The following is a 20996-nucleotide window of genomic DNA, read 5'->3' on the forward strand; positions in this document are numbered from 1 at the left end:
AGGTTTTATACTTTGGCAAGAAAAAACAAATGTACAGGTACAGATTAGGTGAAACTTGGCTCAGTAACAGTAATTGCAAGAGGGATCTTAGTGTCCTAGTGGACAGTCACTTAACTATGAGCCAGAAGTATGCAATCCTAGGCTGCATTAACAGAGGAATAGAATCAAGATTACGTGAAGTGTTAGTACTGCTTTATAAGGCCTCGATAAGACCATTCTTGGAATATTGCATCCAGTTTTGGTTATCACAGTATAAAAAGATGTTGAGGCTTTGGAAAGAATGCAGAGATGAGCAATGTTTGAGGCTAAAACATATGGAGAAGGGGGTCTGTGACAACTTCCGATGGCCAACTCGCTATGGGACAATTTGCTGCAGAAGAGTTAGACTAATAGCGAAGAAATAATGGAATAGAATCATTAGAGAAAAGGATGCCAAAAGGAAGGACAAAATGAAATGTGAATGAGAAAAATTAAAATAATTTTTAAGTTATTTTAAATAATTGAATTGGTGAGTTGTTCCACAACGAATTGGCTGTGGCAAGTTGGCTATAGCGAGTTGTTTCATTCCATGAAAAACGGTTGCAGAAATTGGGTATGTCTGGTTTAGTGAAAAGAAGGGACATTATAGCAGTGTTCCAATATTTGAGATGCTGCTACAAAGAAGAGGGGATTTTCCATAGCACCAAAAAGCAAGACAAGAAGCAATGGTTGGAAACTAACCAAGGAGAGAAGCAATCTAGAACTAAGGAGAAATTTCCTGACAGTGAGAACACTCAACCAGTGGTATGGCTTGCCTTCAGGAGTTGTGGGTGCTCCATTACTGGAGACTTTTAAAAGGAGACTGGACAGCCATTTGTCTGAAATGGTATAGAGTTTTCGGCTTGAACAGGGACTTGGACTAAAAGATCCCTCCAGGTCCCTTCCAATTTTGTTATTCTGTTATTCTGTCAATGTTCTATGCATATCCGATTTGTATTTGTCTAGAATTCCTGCTGTATCTCTGAAATGTGTGATATGATTTATAATTCTAACACTAGTCTGCTTCATTTTAAGGAAAAAGTTATATAAAAATTGTAAATATTCTTATAAGAGATAAACTTCATGTAATCATTTTACATTATTACCCCTAGCCAAACCTATTTAAAAAGCAAGGAAAGCCTGAATGTTATAGTTAAGTAGCAAATAAAGAAATGCAGTGGATACGTATATAGCAGAAGATTAGCTAATTGAGATTCTATTTGTAACTCAATTCCCTGACTTTCTTAAGTTTGTATACTTAGATATACACAGGATTCTTTTCAGTTTGGGGCCCAAGTCTATCGAATTAGAATTAGAATTATGTTTAAAGATAATTTTATATTGAGCAAGTGTGGTATTTTCAAATATTTGTCATTTTCTTTTGCTCTGTGAAAAATCCCATTTTCTCTTTTCTACTTTTTATAAAATACACCCCAAAATATACAGTGTTTCTTTGAGAATAAAGGCAAATAGATGAGGCTAATTGGCTAATGATAAATAAAGCAATTGTAATGGAATAGCAAAACAACTGTTAAAATCTAAGTGAAAGAAAATAACATAATAGGTTCAATCAGACATAAACTAGAGCTACACCTTTTTACCAGCATCAAGTCCATTCAGAACTTTTTCGCAAATTGGGTGATCGTTTCAGCAGTCTCATTTTCCACCTTTTCAGGTATCATATTTTAAATATATAGTTAATCTTTATAAAAGCATTTTTAAATTAGTGTAATTGCTCCATGAGAGCAATTTCATGGGAAAGAGTCATCTAATGAGGAAGCAAGGGTTGACCATCTTGCCTTCCATGCTACAGTTTGCTCCTTGCAAATGCTCACATGACAAAAAGGTTTTGAAAATGTTTCATTGGTACTTTATCCTCTTCCCTCAGACATATCAAAAATTAACAGGAAGAATGACAGCATGTGCCAGCTGTCTCCACTTCTTCTCCACTGATATGTAGCACTGGACAACACTACTATGAAGAAATGTGGCTCTGAATAGAGATGATTTCCCAGTTACACTCTGATAGGTCTCGGGGTGATCATAATGAATCCATAATTGTCAATTGGAAGCAGGCCTTTTGGGTCACAATGCCTACCCTCAAGAATATTGTACCCACAAGATGAGATTCCAAAACACTGAAGATCTAGATCTGCTCCAGAAGGTTAAATGGACCATGAGATGTTACCGTTGAATGTTTATTAGAATTATTGTAGAATCCATTGTAGGCTTTTATTGATATTGTTTTTGTATTGTTTGTGGTATGTTGTTAATCATCCAGTCACATCTGCAAGATGGGCAGACATATAAATCAATATATATTAAATAATGTTTAATATTCTAATATTAATATTCTAATAATATTTAATATTTCCCCTATGTCCTATATTAGAACTTACATTCAAGTCAAATGTTGCAAGTTTGTCTGAAGTGTTTGAATTCCTCAGGTGTCAATTCTCTATCCTGACCATGTTGATTGGGTGTCAGGAGAAATATTTCCTGCTATTTTAAGTGTTTAATTTTACCTCATCTAGTTAACATTTTGCCAAAACACAACTTCTTGATCTGGGAGACATAAGTACCCCAGTAAGAGTGGAGGCATTTGTAGTTCCTTGAAGGAGGCAGCAGATAGACGCTTGTCTATAGATCAAACATTTCTGGGGAGAAAATAGCTGAGAAGACTGGTAGTGGAAATGTCAATTTAGATCAGAATTATGTAGATTCTGGTAATGTTACAGGTAAGGACAAAAGCTCAATTAAAATAAAGTGCTTTGGGGCAAATTTAAGCTAACCAGAAAGATAGCATTCAGCCTGTGCAAATTTGGGTAGCACTCTAAAATGAATTAGATTAACATAATGATTAAAAACAGAACATTTTTGATATTTCAAATAGTAACAAAATCTGTGATTCTGATTCAGTTTCTGAAATTCATCTTACACTTCCTATAATTACAAGCATCTGCATCTTTTGTAGTAGTGGAAATGTGCTTTCTAGCTTCAAACACATGGAAAGCTTAAATCACAGAACTGCAAGGAAAATAACAATGTTGGGCTGAGAACTGGACCTAAGATTGTGGTAGTAGTTAATTGTCCTGGAGTAATTCGTTTCAGTTTGTTTTCTAATTCTATTGTGGTATCAAAAATTAACTTTTTACTGGGAATATTCTTTTTATGGCATTACATGAGGGAATAGTTGGAATCTGTAAACAAGTAGTCCTCGATTTACAACAGTTCATTTAATGACTATTCCTTTGAATAATATAACAGCATTAAAAAATGACAATGACTGTTTTTCACACTTTGTAGCACCCCCATGCTCATGTGATCAGAATTCAGATGTTGGGTAACTAGTTCATACTTATGACTGTTGCTGTGTCCCAAAGTCATGTGATCATCTTTTGCAGACTTTTGACAAGCAAAATCAATGGGGAAGCCAGATTCACTTAACTGTATTACTAACTTATCAACTACAGAAATTCACTTAACAATTGTGGCAAGAAGGGTCGTAAAATGGAGCAAAGCTCACTTAACAAATGTCTCGCTTAATTACAGAAATTTTGGCCTCAATTGTGGTCATAAGGTGAAAACTACCTGTATATATTAGAAAGAATGACAGCGTATCTTAGCCCCTTTGAAAAAGAAATAAAAATATTCTCCCCTTTTTTAAGGCTCCTGAACACAGCTCCTTCTTAGACATTCTCAACAGAGGGCAGGACCATCTGTATTTTTCATGCCAAACTACACAAGCCTATATCCTTAGCTCTCTAGAAGTTGGGAATAGTCTGATCTGCCCACTCAAGATCCAGTTGTAGAACAACAAGACAGATATAATGAACTGGTGTATTATTATGGTCTGATTTTGAGGATGGATTTGTCCAAAACTAAATCTAATCATGCTCTTTCGGCTCTGTAATATGGCATTTGATGCAAATACTTGAAAGATTTATTTAAGCTTGTTTCCTATAGTGCCTGATTTGCATCATAGTAAGCAGAAGAATGATTAGGAATCAAAAAGTAGGTGAATACAAAACATGTCATATTTGTACCGCCAATTCTGCCTTATACAAGCAGGAATCTATTTTGAATTACCAAATTCATTTTGAAATGAGCCTCATCTGGATCCAAGAAATATGTTTGGTTTTCATAAGCAACTTAAAGGAAGATTTGTGGTAATTTATAATACAATTTGTTTATTTTTATATAGCCCTTTGGCCACAAAGGAACCAATGTATAATTACTTAAAACAAAGTTGCTTTTGCAGCATTTTAAAAAGTAAATTCTGAAATCCAGGTGTATCCTTTTTTCTGTCTAAAAGCAAAGAAGCTTCATAATAAGCTTCCCAGGTGGAGTATGTGGCATATGATATGTAAAATGAGCAGTTACCTTGATGTTTCCCAATATAGATTTTCCCCTGCAGGTCTGTAGAAAAGGAAGTGGGAGAAGATAAGCATCAGATCACCGCAGAAAACAACTTCCCGACCTTGCTATGCAGCTTTTCAAGAAGGACACAGGTCTATCAAATTTATAGCTCTGTTGTAAAGTAATGTACTCACCTCTGGATTACTTTGCAAGCAAAAATAGTGTGTATCATTCCATATCTTTATTTTAAAGGGAAGAATGAATAAAGATATCCAAGAACATTTCACCTTTTGACTCATCTTTATATTTGAAATTATATTTAAAACAGGAATAGGAAATGGAATCGAATGGAATACTGTATTTGGCCAAGTGTGATTTGACACACAAGGAATTTATCTCTGGTGCAGAAGCTCTCAGTATACATGTAAAGCAACAGAATAATAATAATCATACCAATAAGTGTTGGTACTAGAGAAGATGAGAAGGATAATAATATTACAGCCATAATATTACAGCCATACAACATGGATGAATATACTTAGACATATGACTACTATGAGGATTAGATGTTCAGAACAGTGATGGTACGAGAGAAAAAATGTCCCTGTGTCTAGTGGTTTTGGCATGTTTTGGCAATTTCATGATTTCCCAAGGGAAGGAGTTGAAACAGTTTATGTCCAGGATGTAAGAAATCTGTAGTTATTTTCTCAGCCTTTCTGACCCTACAGATTATCTATGGAAGGCAGGCTGGTTGCAATTGTTTTTTCTGTAGTCCTGACTATCCATTGGACTCTGTACCTGTCCTGTTTATTTGCTGTACCAAACCAGACAGTTAAGTGCAAGTGACAGACTCAATAATTCCTCTGTAGAACTGTATCAACAGCTCCTGAGACAATCTGAACTTCCTAAGTTGACACAGGAAGAACATGCTTTGCTATGTCTTTTTAATGATGGTTCTAATGTTAGGTGCTCATTTCAAATCCTGGAAGATTATAGAAAGCAGAAACATGAAGGATTCTACTGGTGATACTGTGTTGTCAAATATAGTAAGAGGTGGCAGAATAATAGGGCTCCTCCTAAAATCCACTCTCATCTCTAAATTTTTAAGCAAGTTCAGCTCCAGGTTATTCCTGCTGCACCCCAGGGCTAGTTGTTCAACCTTCTGTCTATATGCAGACTCATCACTGTCTCAAATGAGACCAGTGATTGTTCTATCTCCAAAGTACTTTGACAGAAGGATGCAGTCATTGGTGGGAGGGGTGGCGGGGAGAAGAACATGGAGAGAGAGAGAACACAGCCCTGAGGGGTGCCTGTACTAATTGTCCAGGTGCTCAGTGTGATTTTTCCTAGATTCACCTGTTGCTTTCTATCTGTATATAAATATGTAAAGTGAGTGTCACATATATGAATACTTGATGGTATTCTTGACATGTATAATATAGGTAGATATTTCTCATTGCTCTTCTGTTAAGTTTTTCTATCACATTTGCTCTCTCTTTTCTATGGTATTAGATCCATGTTTTCTGTCCATAAAGTTTCTTTTATTAGTTTTTTTAAAAACCTACAGAGAATCTCAATGGCTGATAGGTATTTGGCTAGCCACTAGAGGATCACCCAGATATATTGTGTATATTTTATTCAGATCCATTGTTGAAGAAAGGTGGTTTATCAGTATAATTAAATAAACGATCAAAAATTTTCTTTTTTTTATCATCCTGTCTCTTTATTTTCATACCCTTCTTGAGCTTTTTTCTAAGTTCCTATCTAATTTTTTGCTATTCCTTTCTCTTGAAGTGAGCTCACCTCTCATCCCAAGATTATACACCCTTTTCTTTCCTCACACTCCATTTTCTGACAAAATATTAAAAAGTGATTTAATCTTTTGTCAGAAGTAATTATACATGATAGAGTAGACAGATATATTTTCTAACTCCAGATACTAAACAGAAGAGCGAAAACTGCTGATAAAATGGAGTGTTTTTTAAATCTGCATTGTATTACTTCAAACAGGTTTCTTAATTCAGCTATGCTTACAGAAATTATCTCAGTTCCAGAAATAATGCCGAAGGGTTTATTTGCTGACATGCTTCTTTTGCATCTTAAATTTCAATGCATTGCAATCATATTTTCCTTAATCTACATAGCAAGATAATTTCATGTGTAATAAACGTATTCATTCACATGTAATAAATTCTTGAAATGTTAGATTCCTGATCATATCAACAATTTGGAAGTAAGTTATTTAAAGAAATGAGAATTTTTGGTGGATTCATTTTTATCCTTTTCATTCCAAGGAAAGTCTTCAAGAAAAGATTCACATAGAAGCATTAACCCCACACATGGGCAGCAGAATTTACAGTAGCACTGTGCTGAGTGTATTTTGATACTACTGTGTTTCCCCAAAAATAAGACTGGGTCTTATTTAGAGCTCCAAAATAAACACAGCTTCCCAGGGCAGACACACTTTTTGCCCAGATGGAGAAATGACGGACACTTGAAACTTTGTCTACTTGCAAATGGGACGCTTTGAAACAGAGCTAAGCATGTTGGAATCGCATCCCTTCCTCCGTGCCTCTTACTCTGCCACACTTTGCCCACTTTTCACACACACACACACCCCAAAAAATTCAGCCTAGGGTTTATTTTGGGGGTGGGTCTTATTTTTCAGGAAACATGGTATTAAAGAGATGAGCATATTTGCCATGTGCTTCTCTCAGAATTCTATTTTGTTTCAGTTGGCAATTTCTGAGAAAGACTATGGGAATGTCAGGAAAACATAATATAAATTTGTTTTGAAATCACTTATGCACATTTTTCTTTTCTATTAAATATTTTTACAGGAGTCTTTGATGCTATAGGTCAGGAGGCCAGAAACTGCAGTTTTTGTACTACAGCCCAGGTAATGCAGGACTAGGAGGCAGTGGCAGCAGCATGCTCTTACAATCAGTTTTTGCTCATAATCTCTATTGTGCCTCCCCCACCTCAAATATTAAAGAATCAGCTTCAAGGCTAATTGAATCTGTTGGCCACCATTAAAGCAGCCAACTACTTGGGTGGTTTTAGTGATGCTTACATTTTCATTTCTGTTTATGTTTTCCCTTAGTTATCTATTACATTGTCCTGACCATTTCTCTTTCTGACTTATTTCTATAGGCTTTATGAAGAATCAAGCATCATTCCTTCCTCCCCTTTTAAGAATTGTCATTTGTTTCTTCAGTTCTAAAAAGAATGAATCGCGATGGCACAATGTCCAGAGCTGGAAAAATGACAGCAGTATTAATGTATAGATAAAATGGAAGTTATTCAATAAAAAGTTAATTTTTAATTTGTGTGTGCAGTGTGTCTGCTGTGAGCTTTACAATGCAACTAATGAACAGAACTGATAACAAGATCTTATGAAACAACAATGTCAGTGTTAACCTTGATCTTCTGTTTGCCTAATATTATTTAGAATGTCAAAGCTTTGGTGGAAAGACCGTTTAAATCTATTGTTATGTAATTTATATTGTGACATGTTAACAATTATATATCCTCTTTAAAATATATATATACAATTGTTCAGATCAGTGAATTGGCTCACAGGTGAAACACACACTTGTGTGTGTTTGTGTTACTATGCATGTAATTGTAAGGCCCAGACCCTCTCCCTTTCAGACAATAAGAATGAACTTTCAAAAACTGCATATTTCAAAAAGAATTCTTTATTGAAAAGGAAAAAGATCCACATGATGTTCAAAGCAGTGTCTAATATGCCTCTAGGCATGTAGCTTAGATAAAGGGAGTTAGAACCTCTCCCCTTAGTCCAGTGTGGATTTCGTCAATACAAAGAAATAACATGTTAATTCCCCCATCCCCTTTTTTCTGGGAACATAATTGAGAAGAGCTTCCTAGGAAGTTTCTTTCAGAGCTGGAATTTTTATGGCCTCTTCTCTTGCTATTTCTCCAAGAGGTGACAAGTTTCCAGGCATCTGGGCTCCAGTCCCCGGTTGTATATCATGTGCAAGTTATACAGATTCAATACAAGAATTAAGATATTCAGGTTACATCAAAAAGGATTACTTGTATCAAACCCCTTCTTCCATTGAAGAATGGCAGATACATGGATCTGACATTGCCCTCAAAATATTGAGAAATCCACCTGGAAGACATAAAACGTGTTACATTTACAACTTAGGATGGTTTGTGAGGGTATTTCAGATGGAACTTCTGTAGTAATGTGGGGGCTTTTACATGTTTGGCTACCCATTCATTTTGTGAGGAAGGAAGGTATTTCCAAGCTACTATTGTGTAGATTCATGATGAGTGTGAGTCAAGGATATCTTTAATTTCAAAATGTTGGTCCCCATTTACCATAATGGGAGTTGGAGATGTGGGAAGGTGAGGGGGTCTTAAGTTTTTTTTAAAAAACAAGTTTTATTTAAGTTTTCCACATTTTAAAAACAGCATGATTACAGGTTCATCTTTACAACAAATATGACCATAGTTATATATTCAATTTTTATATTCAACTTCTTATCTTAACAATGCTTTTATACATTTTCTACTTTATTATATTATTCCAGGTGCTTGCCTTACTTTGTTCACAAGTATGACTCATATCTTCATAGTTATTACACTTTTAATTGCCATATTTGCACATTTCATCACATATTCTTATTACATCCATTCATAAATTCTAATTTAATACAACCATTCTAAAAAAATAGTTTCCCCCTTAAATTACCTATTTTAAGTGTGCCACCTCTAAAGTTTACATATTCATTAATTATCTCCCCTTTTAATCCCAGTAAACATTTAACTTTTATTACCTAAAAAATGAAATTAATACTTCTTTTAAAGCTACATAGCAAATATAAATCAGATTCTGCATGGTTAATTTCTTAATTTCATAAGAATTATTTACAATTTCAAACAAAAGACAATATATTAATCTATTTATTTAATCCTAAACTCTGATATTAATTCCATTCCAGCTCTCCTATATCATTTCAATTGTTTCAATATATTTATTAAGTATATTCCATTAATTATTCCATTCATCTCTATACATGTAAGAAAAGAGCTTACATTCCAACACCAAAGAGTATCAGTTCTATTTTCCATCTTAATAATCTATATGTCCCTATTTCCTACAATATTCATAACTTTATATTTAAGCTACCCATCATCACCTTGCAGAATCCCCTTTATAAATATTAATCAGCCATTGTCTTTATGCCTTCTAGACAATTTCATTTTTTTACAATTCCCATATTTCTTTGTTTTCAAATCCTGTTTTTTATCCCTTCTTTTTCTTTTCATTTTCCCCTATATTCTGCCACTCCCTCCCTTTATAGCTTCCTTCCACCTTTCAATTTTCTGCTGTTTCTGTTTACCTTTTATAATTTTGCAAATATTCCCTTTTTTATTTAACTTCTTACATCTCATATTTTTATTTCCCACTCTTCTTCTCCTTTTCAGAGTTCTTTGTTCCCAATGATAGTTAAAAATGGCCTCTTCTGTAGTCAGCTCCACCTCATCTTCTGTCTTGTTGTTCATGTTCTAAGATCGCGGTTTTCCAAAAACTTTAAAGCATAGCTCAACAATTCACCTCACACTTGTGATATTTCTTTCATGTTTCTTGAGTTCCATTTTTAATTCCAGAAGAGATATCGCCATTTTACATGTTTCTGTGTAATAATTTAATCCAAATAGTGTCTATGAGGTTAGTTTCCAACAATCAGCTTTTGTTTTTTTATTCTCAAATTTTTCATTCATAACTAGTCCAATACCAAGTCCAGCCAAAATCAACAATTAATCCCAGGGCAGAATCTTCCTGCTTCTTTCTTTGTTTCCAAGTTTTATTACCTAAAAAAATAAAATTAATACTCCTTTTGAAACTACATAGCATATATAAATTAGATTCTGCATGGTTTTTACCCTTTTAAATTTCGTTAAATTCCCCCCCCCCTCAAAAAAGGACATATTAATTTACTCCCTCAGACAGTAAAATAATCCTAAACCCTAAAGTTAATTACATTTCAGTCTCCTCCTATATCATTTTATTTATTTCCGTATATTTAATACACATATTCCATTAATTATTCCATTCATATTTAAACCAAAAAAAAGCCAACATTCCAATCTTAAAAATATTTCAATATATCTAATATACTTATTCCATTATTTGTTACAATTATCTCTCTAAATAAAGAAGTGCATTAGATTCCATTATCCAAAAAATAACAATTCTGTTTTTCCATCTTGTCAGTCTATATGTCCCTATTTCATAACTATAAATTTATTTATATTACCCCTCAATACCTTGCAGAATCCCCTTTCTATATAATAATCACCCATTATCTCTGAGTCCAATTAAGCATTTCCCCATTTTTTACAATTCCCATATTTCTTTGTTCCCAAATCCTGTTTCTTGTCCCTTCTTTCTCCTTTATTCTTTCACTCCAGTTTTTATCCCCCTCTCTATTTATAGCTTCCTTTCGCTCTTTGAATTTCTGCTCTTTTCCCCTTTTTTAATTTTTTGGATATTCCCCTTTTTATTTAATTTCTTAAATCTCCTGTATTTATTTCCAACTCTTTTCTTCTTTCTTTCCAGAGTTCTTTGTTCTCGATAGTCACTAAAGATGACCCCTTCTATGATTTGCTCCACCTCCTCTTCTGCCTTTTGTCTTTGTTGTTCATATTCTGCAATCGCATTTTCAATAAATTTTAAAGCAAAACCCAGCGATTCACCTCATTCTTGTAGTATTTCTTTCGTTTTTCTGAGTTCCATTTTTAATGCCAGAAGAGAAAGCGCCATTTTACAACTTTCTGATTCACAATTTAATCCAAATAGTGTTATGACTCCCCTTCGAAATTCAAACGAACAAAACAGAAAGCAGCCGTTTCACAATTAAATCAAACGGAAAGAAGTCTTATTAGATAACGGCTGGCAGAAACCACAGCATAAATCTTACTCTGTCCGGCAAACCAGTCCTGGCAATAAATCCTTAGCCTCAGAGCTCTTTGCTGTAACGTCCTCACTCAAACAGTCATTTTGTTTCTGGTGAAATGCACCAGCCCAGCTGTGTCCTTTTATACTCATTAAGGCAACGTGCTAATTTACTGACTTGCTCTTCTCATTTGCTCCAGCTGATTTTGCCTTTTCAACCGTCTTCTATTTTTTACATTTAACCACAAATTTTCCAAGTTCTCATCTCCACTAGAAGACTCTCTCAAAACTTCCCTGTCAGCAATTCCCGGCTGTTGATCAGATAAAGAACCAGAGGAGGTCAAAGGTCCTGACAATTCTAATACATCAGGTCTGTCGTCCTTTGTCACGTCCATCTCCTCATCCTGGTTATCAGTAAGCCAGGCCGATTCATATTGTTCTGCCATAACCTCTTCACTTGAACTCAGGAGCTGAATCCAAGCCTGGAGCCACAACACCGAGCTCTGCTTCAAAAGTTATGCATTGCTGCTAAATTTAATTCCACCTTCCATTTTGAAATATGCCATGGGCTAACTTCTCAGGAAAAGCTCGGACATGAAAATCTTGTGGATTTTCAATATTTTCCACCCGAAGAACCTGCAAAAGATCTTTATTTTGAAATCTTCCCCCAAAAATTTATGTATTCCTACTAAATTGGATTCCACCATCGTTTGGAGATCCATCAATTTAGACATAGGCCCTGGGATAACTTCTAAGGAAAAGCTAGCATCCGAATATCATGTGGACGTTCAATGTTTCCCACCCCGCACAACATGGAAATGAGCTTGTCAGTGTGTGCTCCTTTCAAAATCCAAGAAAGAAATACCCAGACTCCATGGATCAGAGCAAAGTTATCCTTTTACTGGAGGATGAAAAGGAAGCTACAAATGGAATTCCGAAACTGAGAATTTGGCGCGCAGATCACCCATACAAAGAAATGGAATTGTTCCCACCCCCCCGAAGTCCAGAAGTCTCTTCCAATTAAAAGTTCTGAATATGATCATGTGGGCATCTTCAGGTGGTGATGAGGCCTCTGTCCCTTGACCTTGACATATTTTGATAAGACTTCGCAGCTGCGCAAAAAGGGATAGAGGCTAGCAAGGAAATGGAAAGTTGGAAAGAAGAAATCATATACCCCCTCCTTTTTCTGCCCACAGTAAAGGAATGCAAAACACCTCCAGCTCTCTTCCCCCCCACAATTACCCCTCCCCCCGTTGCTAATGACAGCCGAAAGAAGTAAGCCTAGCAGTAGAGAAACTAAGGGAGAAATAAATGAGATAGATAGCAGTTAGGGTACCCGAAGAGATCTTGAGGCTGACAGAGCTTAATTTTGAAATCCCCACATTTCTTGAAAAGTTATGCATTGCTGCTAAATTGAGTTCGACCTTCCATTTAGAGATATGCCCTCGGATAACTTCTCAGGAAAAGCTAGCCTCGGAATATCATGTGGATGTTCAATGTTTCCCACCCCGCAGAATATGAAAATCAGCTTGATTTTGAAATCCGTACTCTTCCTCAAAAGTTATGTATTCCTACTAAATGGAGTTCCACCTTCGATTTTCAATTATGCCTTCGGCTAACCCCTCAGGGAAAGCTTAAAGATGAAAATCATGTGGATTTTCAATGTTTTCCGCCCCGCAGAACATGGAAATGAGCCTAATTTTGAAATCCACACTCTTCGAAAGTTATCCATTGCTGCTAAATTGAGCTTGACCTTCCATTTAGAGATTTGCCCTGGGATAACATCTCAGGAAAAGCTAGCCTCTGAACATCGTGTGGATGTTCGGTGTTTTCCATCCCACAGAACATAAAAATGAGCTAAATTTTGAAATCCGAGCTCTGCTTCAAAAGTTATGCATGCTGCTAAATTGAGTTCCACCATTTTGAAATATGCCTTGGGATATTTCCTCAGGAAAAGCTCAGACATAAAAATCTTGTGGATTTTCAATATTTTCCACCCGAAGAACTTGAAAATGATCTTAATTCTGAAATCTTTCCTACAAAAGTTCTGTATTCCTATTAAATTGAGTTCCACCATCCAGTTTGAGATATTTTCTTGTGAATACATAACTTTGCTGGGAACGATTTCAAAATTAACATCATTTTCAGGTTCTTCGGTTCTTTTGAGGAAGAGCACGGATTTCAAATCAAGCTCATTTTCCTATTCTGCGGGGTGGGAAACATTGAAAAATCATTGAAAATCCACATGATTTTCATCTTTAAGCTTTCCCTGAGAGGTTAGCCGAAGGCATATTTCAAAATGGATGTTGGAACTCCATTTAGTAGGAATACATAACTTTTGTAGGAAAGATTTCAAAATTGATCATTTTTAGGTTCTTCGGGTGGAAAATATCATATCTGAGCTTTGCCTGAGGAAATATCCCAAGGCATATTTCAAAATGGATGGTGGAACTCCATTTAGCAGCAATGCATAACTTTTGAAGAGTTGTGGATTTCACAAGTAAGTTCATTTCCATATTCTGCGGCACCCCATGATTGAAAATCCACATGATTGAAAATCCACCCACATGATTGAAAATCCACATGATTTTCATCTAAGTTTTCCCTGTGGGGTTAGCTGAAGGCATATTTCAAAATGGAAACTGGAACTCCATTTAGTATGAATACATAACATTTCTGGGAACGATTTCAAAATTAAGATCATTTTCAGGTTCTTCGGTTACTTTTGAGGAAGAGCACGGATTTCAAATCAAGCTCATTTTCCTATTCTGCGGGGTGGGAAACATTGAAAAATCATTGAAAATCCACATGATTTTCATCTTTAAGCTTTCCCTGAGGGGTTAGCCGAAGGCATATTTCAAAATGGATGGTGGAACTCCATTTAGTAGGAATACATAACTTTTGAGGAAGAGCACGGATTTCAAATCAAGCTCATTTTCCTATTCTGCGGGTGGGAAACATTGAAAATCCACATGAAATTCGGAGGCTAGCTTTTCCTCAGAAGTTATCACAAGGCAAATTTCAAAATGCAATGTGGAACTCCATTTAGTAGGAATACATAACTTTTCTAGGAAAAATTTCAAAATTGATCATTTTTAGGTTCTTCGGGTGGAAAATATTGAAAATCCACAGGATTTTCATATCAGCTTTGCCTGAGAAAATATCCCATGGCATATTTCAAAATGGATGGTGGAACTCCATTTAGCAGCAATGCATAACTTTTGAAGAAGTGTGGATTTCACAAGTAAGTTCATTTCCATATTCTGCGGGGTGGGAAACATTGAAAATCCACATGATTTTCATCTAAGTTTTCCCTGTGGGGTTAGCTGAAGGCATATTTCAAAATGGAAAGGGGAACTCCATTTAGTATGAATACATAACTTTTCTGGGAACGATTTCAAAATTAAGATCATTTTCAGGTTCTTCGGTTACTTTTGAGGAAGAGCACGGATTTCAAATCAAGCTCATTTTCCTATTCTGCGGGGTGGGAAACATTGAAAAAATCATTGAAACCACATGATTTTCATCTTTAAGCTTTCCCTGAGGGGTTAGCCGAAGGCATATTTCAAAATGGATGGTGGAACTCCATTTAGTAGGAATACATAACTTTTGAGGAAGAGCACGGATTTCAAATCAAGCTCATTTTCCTATTCTGCGGGTGGGAAACATTGAAAATCCACATGAAATTCGGAGGCTAGCTTTTCCTCAGAAGTTATCACAAGGCAAATTTCAAAATGGAAACTGGAACTCCATTTAGTAGGAATACATAACTTTTCTAGGAAATATTTCAAAATTGATCATTTTAGGTTCTTCGGGTGGAATATATTGAAAATCCACAGGATTTTCATATCCGAGCTTTGCCTGAGGAAATGTCCCAAGGCATATTTCAAAATGGATCGTGGAACTCCATTTAGTAGGAATACATAACTTTTGAGGAAGAGCACGGATTTCAAATCAAGCTCATTTTCCTATTCTGCGGGTGGGAAACATTGAAAATCCACATGATTTTCATCTAAGTTTTCCCTGTGGGGTTAGCTGAAGGCATATTTCAAAATGGAAAGGGGGAACTCCATTTAGTATGAATACATAACTTTTCTGGGAACGATTTCAAAATTAAGATCATTTTCAGGTTCTTCGGTTACTTTTGAGGAAGAGCACGGATTTCAAATCAAGCTCATTTTCCTATTCTGCGGGGTGGGAAACATTGAAAAATCATTGAAAATCCACATGATTTTCATCTTTAAGCTTTCCCTGAGGGTTAGCCGAGGCATATTTCAAAATGGATGGTGGAACTCCATTTAGTAGGAATACATAACTTTTGAGGAAGAGCACAGTTTCAAATCAAGCTCATTTTCCTATTCTGCGGGTGGGAAACATTGAAAATCCACATGAAATTCGGAGGCTAGCTTTTCCTCAGAAGCAAATTTCAAAATGGAAACTGGAACTCCATTTAGTAGGAATACATAACTTTTCTAGGAAATGTTTCAAAATTGATCATTTTTAGGTTCTTCGGGTGGAATATATTGAAAATCCACAGGATTTTCATATCCGAGCTTTGCCTGAGGAAATATCCCAAGGCATATTTCAAAATGGATCGTGGAACTCCATTTAGTAGGAATACATAACTTTTGAGGAAGAGCACGGATTTCAAATCAAGCTCATTTTCCTATTCTGTGGGTGGGAAACATTGAAAATCCACATGAAATTCGGAGGCTAGCTTTTCCTCAGAAGTTATCACAAGGCAAATTTCAAAATGCAATGTGGAACTCCATTTAGTAGGAATACATAACTTTTCTAGGAAAAATTTCAAAATTGATCATTTTTAGGTTCTTCGGGTGGAAAATATTGAAAATCCACAGGATTTTCATATCAGCTTTGCCTGAGAAAATATCCCATGGCATATTTCAAAATGGATGGTGGAACTCCATTTAGCAGCAATGCATAACTTTTGAAGAAGTGTGGATTTCACAAGTAAGTTCATTTCCATATTCTGCGGGGTGGGAAACATTGAAAATCCACATGATTTTCATCTAAGTTTTCCCTGTGGGGTTAGCTGAAGGCATATTTCAAAATGGAAACGGGAACTCCATTTAGTATGAATACATAACTTTTCTGGGAACGATTTCAAAATTAAGATCATTTTCAGGTTCTTCGGTTACTTTTGAGGAAGAGCACGGATTTCAAATCAAGCTCATTTTCCTATTCTGCGGGGTGGGAAACATTGAAAAATCATTGAAAATCCACATGATTTTCATCTTTAAGCTTTCCCTGAGGGGTTAGCCGAAGGCATATTTCAAAATGGATGGTGGAACTCCATTTAGTAGGAATACATAACTTTTGAGGAAGAGCACGGATTTCAAATCAAGCTCATTTTCCTATTCTGCGGGTGGGAAACATTGAAAATCCACATGAAATTCGGAGGCTAGCTTTTCCTCAGAAGTTATCACAAGGCAAATTTCAAAATGGAAACTGGAACTCCATTTAGTAGGAATACATAACTTTTCTAGGAAATATTTCAAAATTGATCATTTTTAGGTTCTTCGGGTGGAATATATTGAAAATCCACAGGATTTTCATATCCGAGCTTTGCCTGAGGAAATATCCCAAGGCATATTTCAAAATGGATCGTGGAACTCCATTTAGTAGGAATACATAACTTTTGAGGAAGAGCACGGATTTCAAATCAAGCTCATTTTCCTATTCTGCGGGTGGGAAACATTGAAAATCCACATGATTTTCATCTAAGTTTTCCCTGTGGGGTTAGCTGAAGGCATATTTCAAAATGGAAAGGGAACTCCATTTAGTATGAATACATAACTTTTCTGGGAACGATTTCAAAATTAAGATCATTTTCAGGTTCTTCGGTTACTTTTGAGGAAGAGCACGGATTTCAAATCAAGCTCATTTTCCTATTCTGCGGGGTGGGAAACATTGAAAAATCATTGAAAATCCACATGATTTTCATCTTTAAGCTTTCCCTGAGGGTTAGACGAAGGCATATTTCAAAATGGATGGTGGAACTCCATTTAGTAGGAATACATAACTTTTGAGGAAGAGCACGGATTTCAAATCAAGCTCATTTTCCTATTCTGCGGGTGGGAAACATTGAAAATCCACATGAAATTCGGAGGCTAGCTTTTCCTCAGAAGTTATCACAAGGCAAATTTCAAAATGGAAACTGGAACTCCATTTAGTAGGAATACATAACTTTTCTAGGAAATGTTTCAAAATTGATCATTTTTAGGTTCTTCGGGTGGAATATATTGAAAATCCACAGGATTTTCATATCCGAGCTTTGCCTGAGGAAATATCCCAAGGCATATTTCAAAATGGATGGTGGAACTCCATTTAGTAGGAATACATAACTTTTGAGGAAGAGCACGGATTTCAAATCAAGCTCATTTTCCTATTCTGCGGGTGGGAAACATTGAAAATCCACATGAAATTCGGAGGCTAGCTTTTCCTCAGAAGTTATCACAAGGCAAATTTCAAAATGCAATGTGGAACTCCATTTAGTAGGAATACATAACTTTTCTAGGAAAGATTTCAAAATTGATCATTTTTAGGTTCTTCGGGTGGAAAATATTGAAAATCCACAGGATTTTCATATCTGAGCTTTGCCTGAGGAAATATCCCAAGGCATATTTCAAAATGGATGGTGGAACTCCATTTAGTAGGAATACATAACTTTTGAGGAAGAGCACGGATTTCAAATCAAGCTCATTTTCCTTTTCAGCGGGTGGGAAACATTGAAAAATCATTGAAAATCCACATGATTTTCATCTTTAAGCTTTCCTGAGAGGTTATCACAAGGCATATTTCAAAATGCAATGTGGAACTCCATTTAGTAGGAATACATAACTTTTCTAGGAAAGATTTCAAAATTGATCATTTTTAGGTTCTTCGGGTGGAAAATATTGAAAATCCACAGGATTTTCATATCCAAGCTTTGCCTGAGGAAATGTCCCAAGGCATATTTCAAAATGGATCGTGGAACTCCATTTAGTAGGAATACATAACTTTTGTAGAAAAGATTTCAAAATTGATCATTTTTAGGTTCTTCGGGTGGAAAATATTGAAAATCCACAGGATTTTCATATCCGAGCTTTGCCTGAGGAAATATCCCAAGGCATATTTCAAAATGGATGGTGGAACTCCATTTAGTAGGAATACATAACTTTTGAGGAAGAGCACGGATTTCAAATCAAGCTCATTTTCCTATTCTGCGGGTGGGAAACATTGAAAATCCACATGAAATTCGGAGGCTAGCTTTTCCTCAGAAGTTATCACAAGGCAAATTTCAAAATGCAATGTGGAACTCCATTTAGTAGGAATACATAACTGTTCTAGGAAAGATTTCAAAATTGATCATTTTTAGGTTCTTCGGGTGGAAAATATTGAAAATCCACAGGATTTTCATATCCGAGCTTTGCCTGAGGAAATATCCCAAGGCATATTTCAAAATGGATGGTGGAACTCCATTTAGTAGGAATACATAACTTTTGAGGAAGAGCACGGATTTCAAATCAAGCTCATTTTCCTTTTCAGCGGGGTGGGAAACATTGAAAAATCATTGAAAATCCACATGATTTTCATCTTTAAGCTTTTCCTCAGAAGTTATCACAAGGCAAATTTCAAAATGCAATGTGGAACTCCATTTAGTAGGAATAAATAACTTTTCTAGGAAAGATTTCAAAATTGATCATTTTTAGGTTCTTCGGGTGGAAAATATTGAAAATCCACTGGATTTTCATATCCGAGCTTTGCCTGAGGAAATGTCCCAAGGCATATTTCAAAATGGATCGTGGAACTCCATTTAGTAGGAATACATAACTTTTGTAGGAAAGATTTCAAAATTGATCATTTTTAGGTTCTTCGGGTGGAAAATATTGAAAATCCACAGGATTTTCATATCCGAGCTTTGCCTGAGGAAATATCCCAAGGCATATTTCAAAATGGATGGTGGAACTCCATTTAGTAGGAATACATAACTTTTGAGGAAGAGCACGGATTTCAAATCAAGCTCATTTTCCTATTCTGTGGGTGGGAAACATTGAAAATCCACATGAAATTCGGAGGCTAGCTTTTCCTCAGAAGTTATCACAAGGCAAATTTCAGAATGGAAACGGGAACTCCATTTAGTAGGAATACATAACTTTTCTGGGAACGATTTCAAAATTAAGATCATTTTCAGGTTCTTCGGTTACTTTTGAGGAAGAGCACGGATTTCAAGTAAAGCTCATTTTCCTATTCTGCGGGGTGGGAAACATTGAAAAATCATTGAAAATCCACATGATTTTAACCTTTAAGCTTTCCCTGAGGGGTTAGCCGAAGGCATATTTCAAAATGCAATGTGGAACTGCATTTAGAAGGAATACATAACTTTTCTAGGAAAGATTTCAAAATTGATCATTTTTAGGTTCTTCGGGTGGAAAATATTGAAAATCCACAGGATTTTCATATCCGAGCTTTGCCTGAGGAAATATCCCAAGGCATATTTCAAAATGGATCGTGGAACTCCATTTAGTAGGAATACATAACTTTTGAGGAAGAGCACGGATTTCAAATCAAGCTCATTTTCCTATTCTGCGGGTGGGAAACATTGAAAATCCACATGAAATTCGGAGGCTAGCTTTTCCTCAGAAGTTATCACAAGGCAAATTTCAAAATGCAATGTGGAACTCCATTTAGTAGGAATACATAACTGTTCTAGGAAAGATTTCAAAATTGATCATTTTTAGGTTCTTCGGGTGGAAAATATTGAAAATCCACAGGATTTTCATATCTGAGCTTTGCCTGAGGAAATATCCCAAGGCATATTTCAAAATGGATGGTGGAACTCCATTTAGTAGGAATACATAACTTTTGAGGAAGAGCACGGATTTCAAATCAAGCTCATTTTCCTTTTCAGCGGGGTGGGAAACATTGAAAAATCATTGAAAATCCACATGATTTTCATCTTTAAGCTTTCCCTGAGAGGTTAGCCGAAGGCATATTTCAAAATGCAATGTGGAACTCCATTTAGTAGGAATACATAACTTTTGTAGGAAAGATTTCAAAATTGATCATTTTTAGGTTGTTCGGGTGGAAAATATTGAAAATCCACTGGATTTTCATATCCGAGCTTTGCCTGAGGAAATGTCCCAAGGCATATTTCAAAATGGATCGTGGAACTCCATTTAGTAGGAATACATAACTTTTGTAGGAAAGATTTCAAAATTGATCATTTTTAGGTTCTTCGGGTGGAAAATATTGAAAATCCACAGGATTTTCATATCCGAGCTTTGCCTGAGGAAATATCCCAAGGCATATTTCAAAATGGATGGTGGAACTCCATTTAGTAGGAATACATAACTTTTGAGGAAGAGCACGGATTTCAAATCAAGCTCATTTTCCTATTCTGCGGGTGGGAAACATTGAAAATCCACATGAAATTCGGAGGCTAGCTTTTCCTCAGAAGTTATCACAAGGCAAATTTCAAAATGCAATGTGGAACTCCATTTAGTAGGAATACATAACTGTTCTAGGAAAGATTTCAAAATTGATCATTTTTAGGTTGTTCGGGTGGAAAATATTGAAAATCCACAGGATTTTCATATCCGAGCTTTGCCTGAGGAAATGTCCCAAGGCATATTTAAAATGGATCGTGGAACTCCATTTAGTAGGAATACATAACTTTTGTAGGAAA

At 35.8% G+C, this 20996-nt stretch overlaps 2 long non-coding RNA genes across 3 annotated transcripts; one reads left to right on the plus strand and one right to left on the minus strand.

The window, feature by feature from the left end:
- The first annotated feature begins 6 nt into the window (after positions 1-6).
- On the plus strand, positions 7-7702 carry LOC148127183 (uncharacterized). 2 transcript variants are annotated; one of them, XR_015742044.1, is made up of 3 exons: positions 7-4529; positions 7218-7276; positions 7531-7702. It is a non-coding gene; the product is annotated as an uncharacterized LOC148127183 (long non-coding RNA). The 2 variants fall into 2 exon arrangements; XR_015742043.1 differs by having other exon boundaries at positions 7-7276.
- A 358-nt stretch (positions 7703-8060) lies between these two features.
- LOC148127184 (uncharacterized) lies at positions 8061-11213 on the minus strand. The gene is made up of 2 exons (XR_015742045.1): positions 11110-11213; positions 8061-10224 (listed from the first exon to the last, which is right to left on the minus strand). It is a non-coding gene; the product is annotated as an uncharacterized LOC148127184 (long non-coding RNA).
- Between the last annotated feature and the right edge of the window lie 9783 nt (positions 11214-20996).

This window comes from Pseudonaja textilis, chromosome 2, assembly GCF_049901715.1.
Source record: "Pseudonaja textilis isolate UNSWEBS1 chromosome 2, rPseTex1.2, whole genome shotgun sequence".
NCBI lineage: Eukaryota > Metazoa > Chordata > Lepidosauria > Squamata > Elapidae > Pseudonaja > Pseudonaja textilis.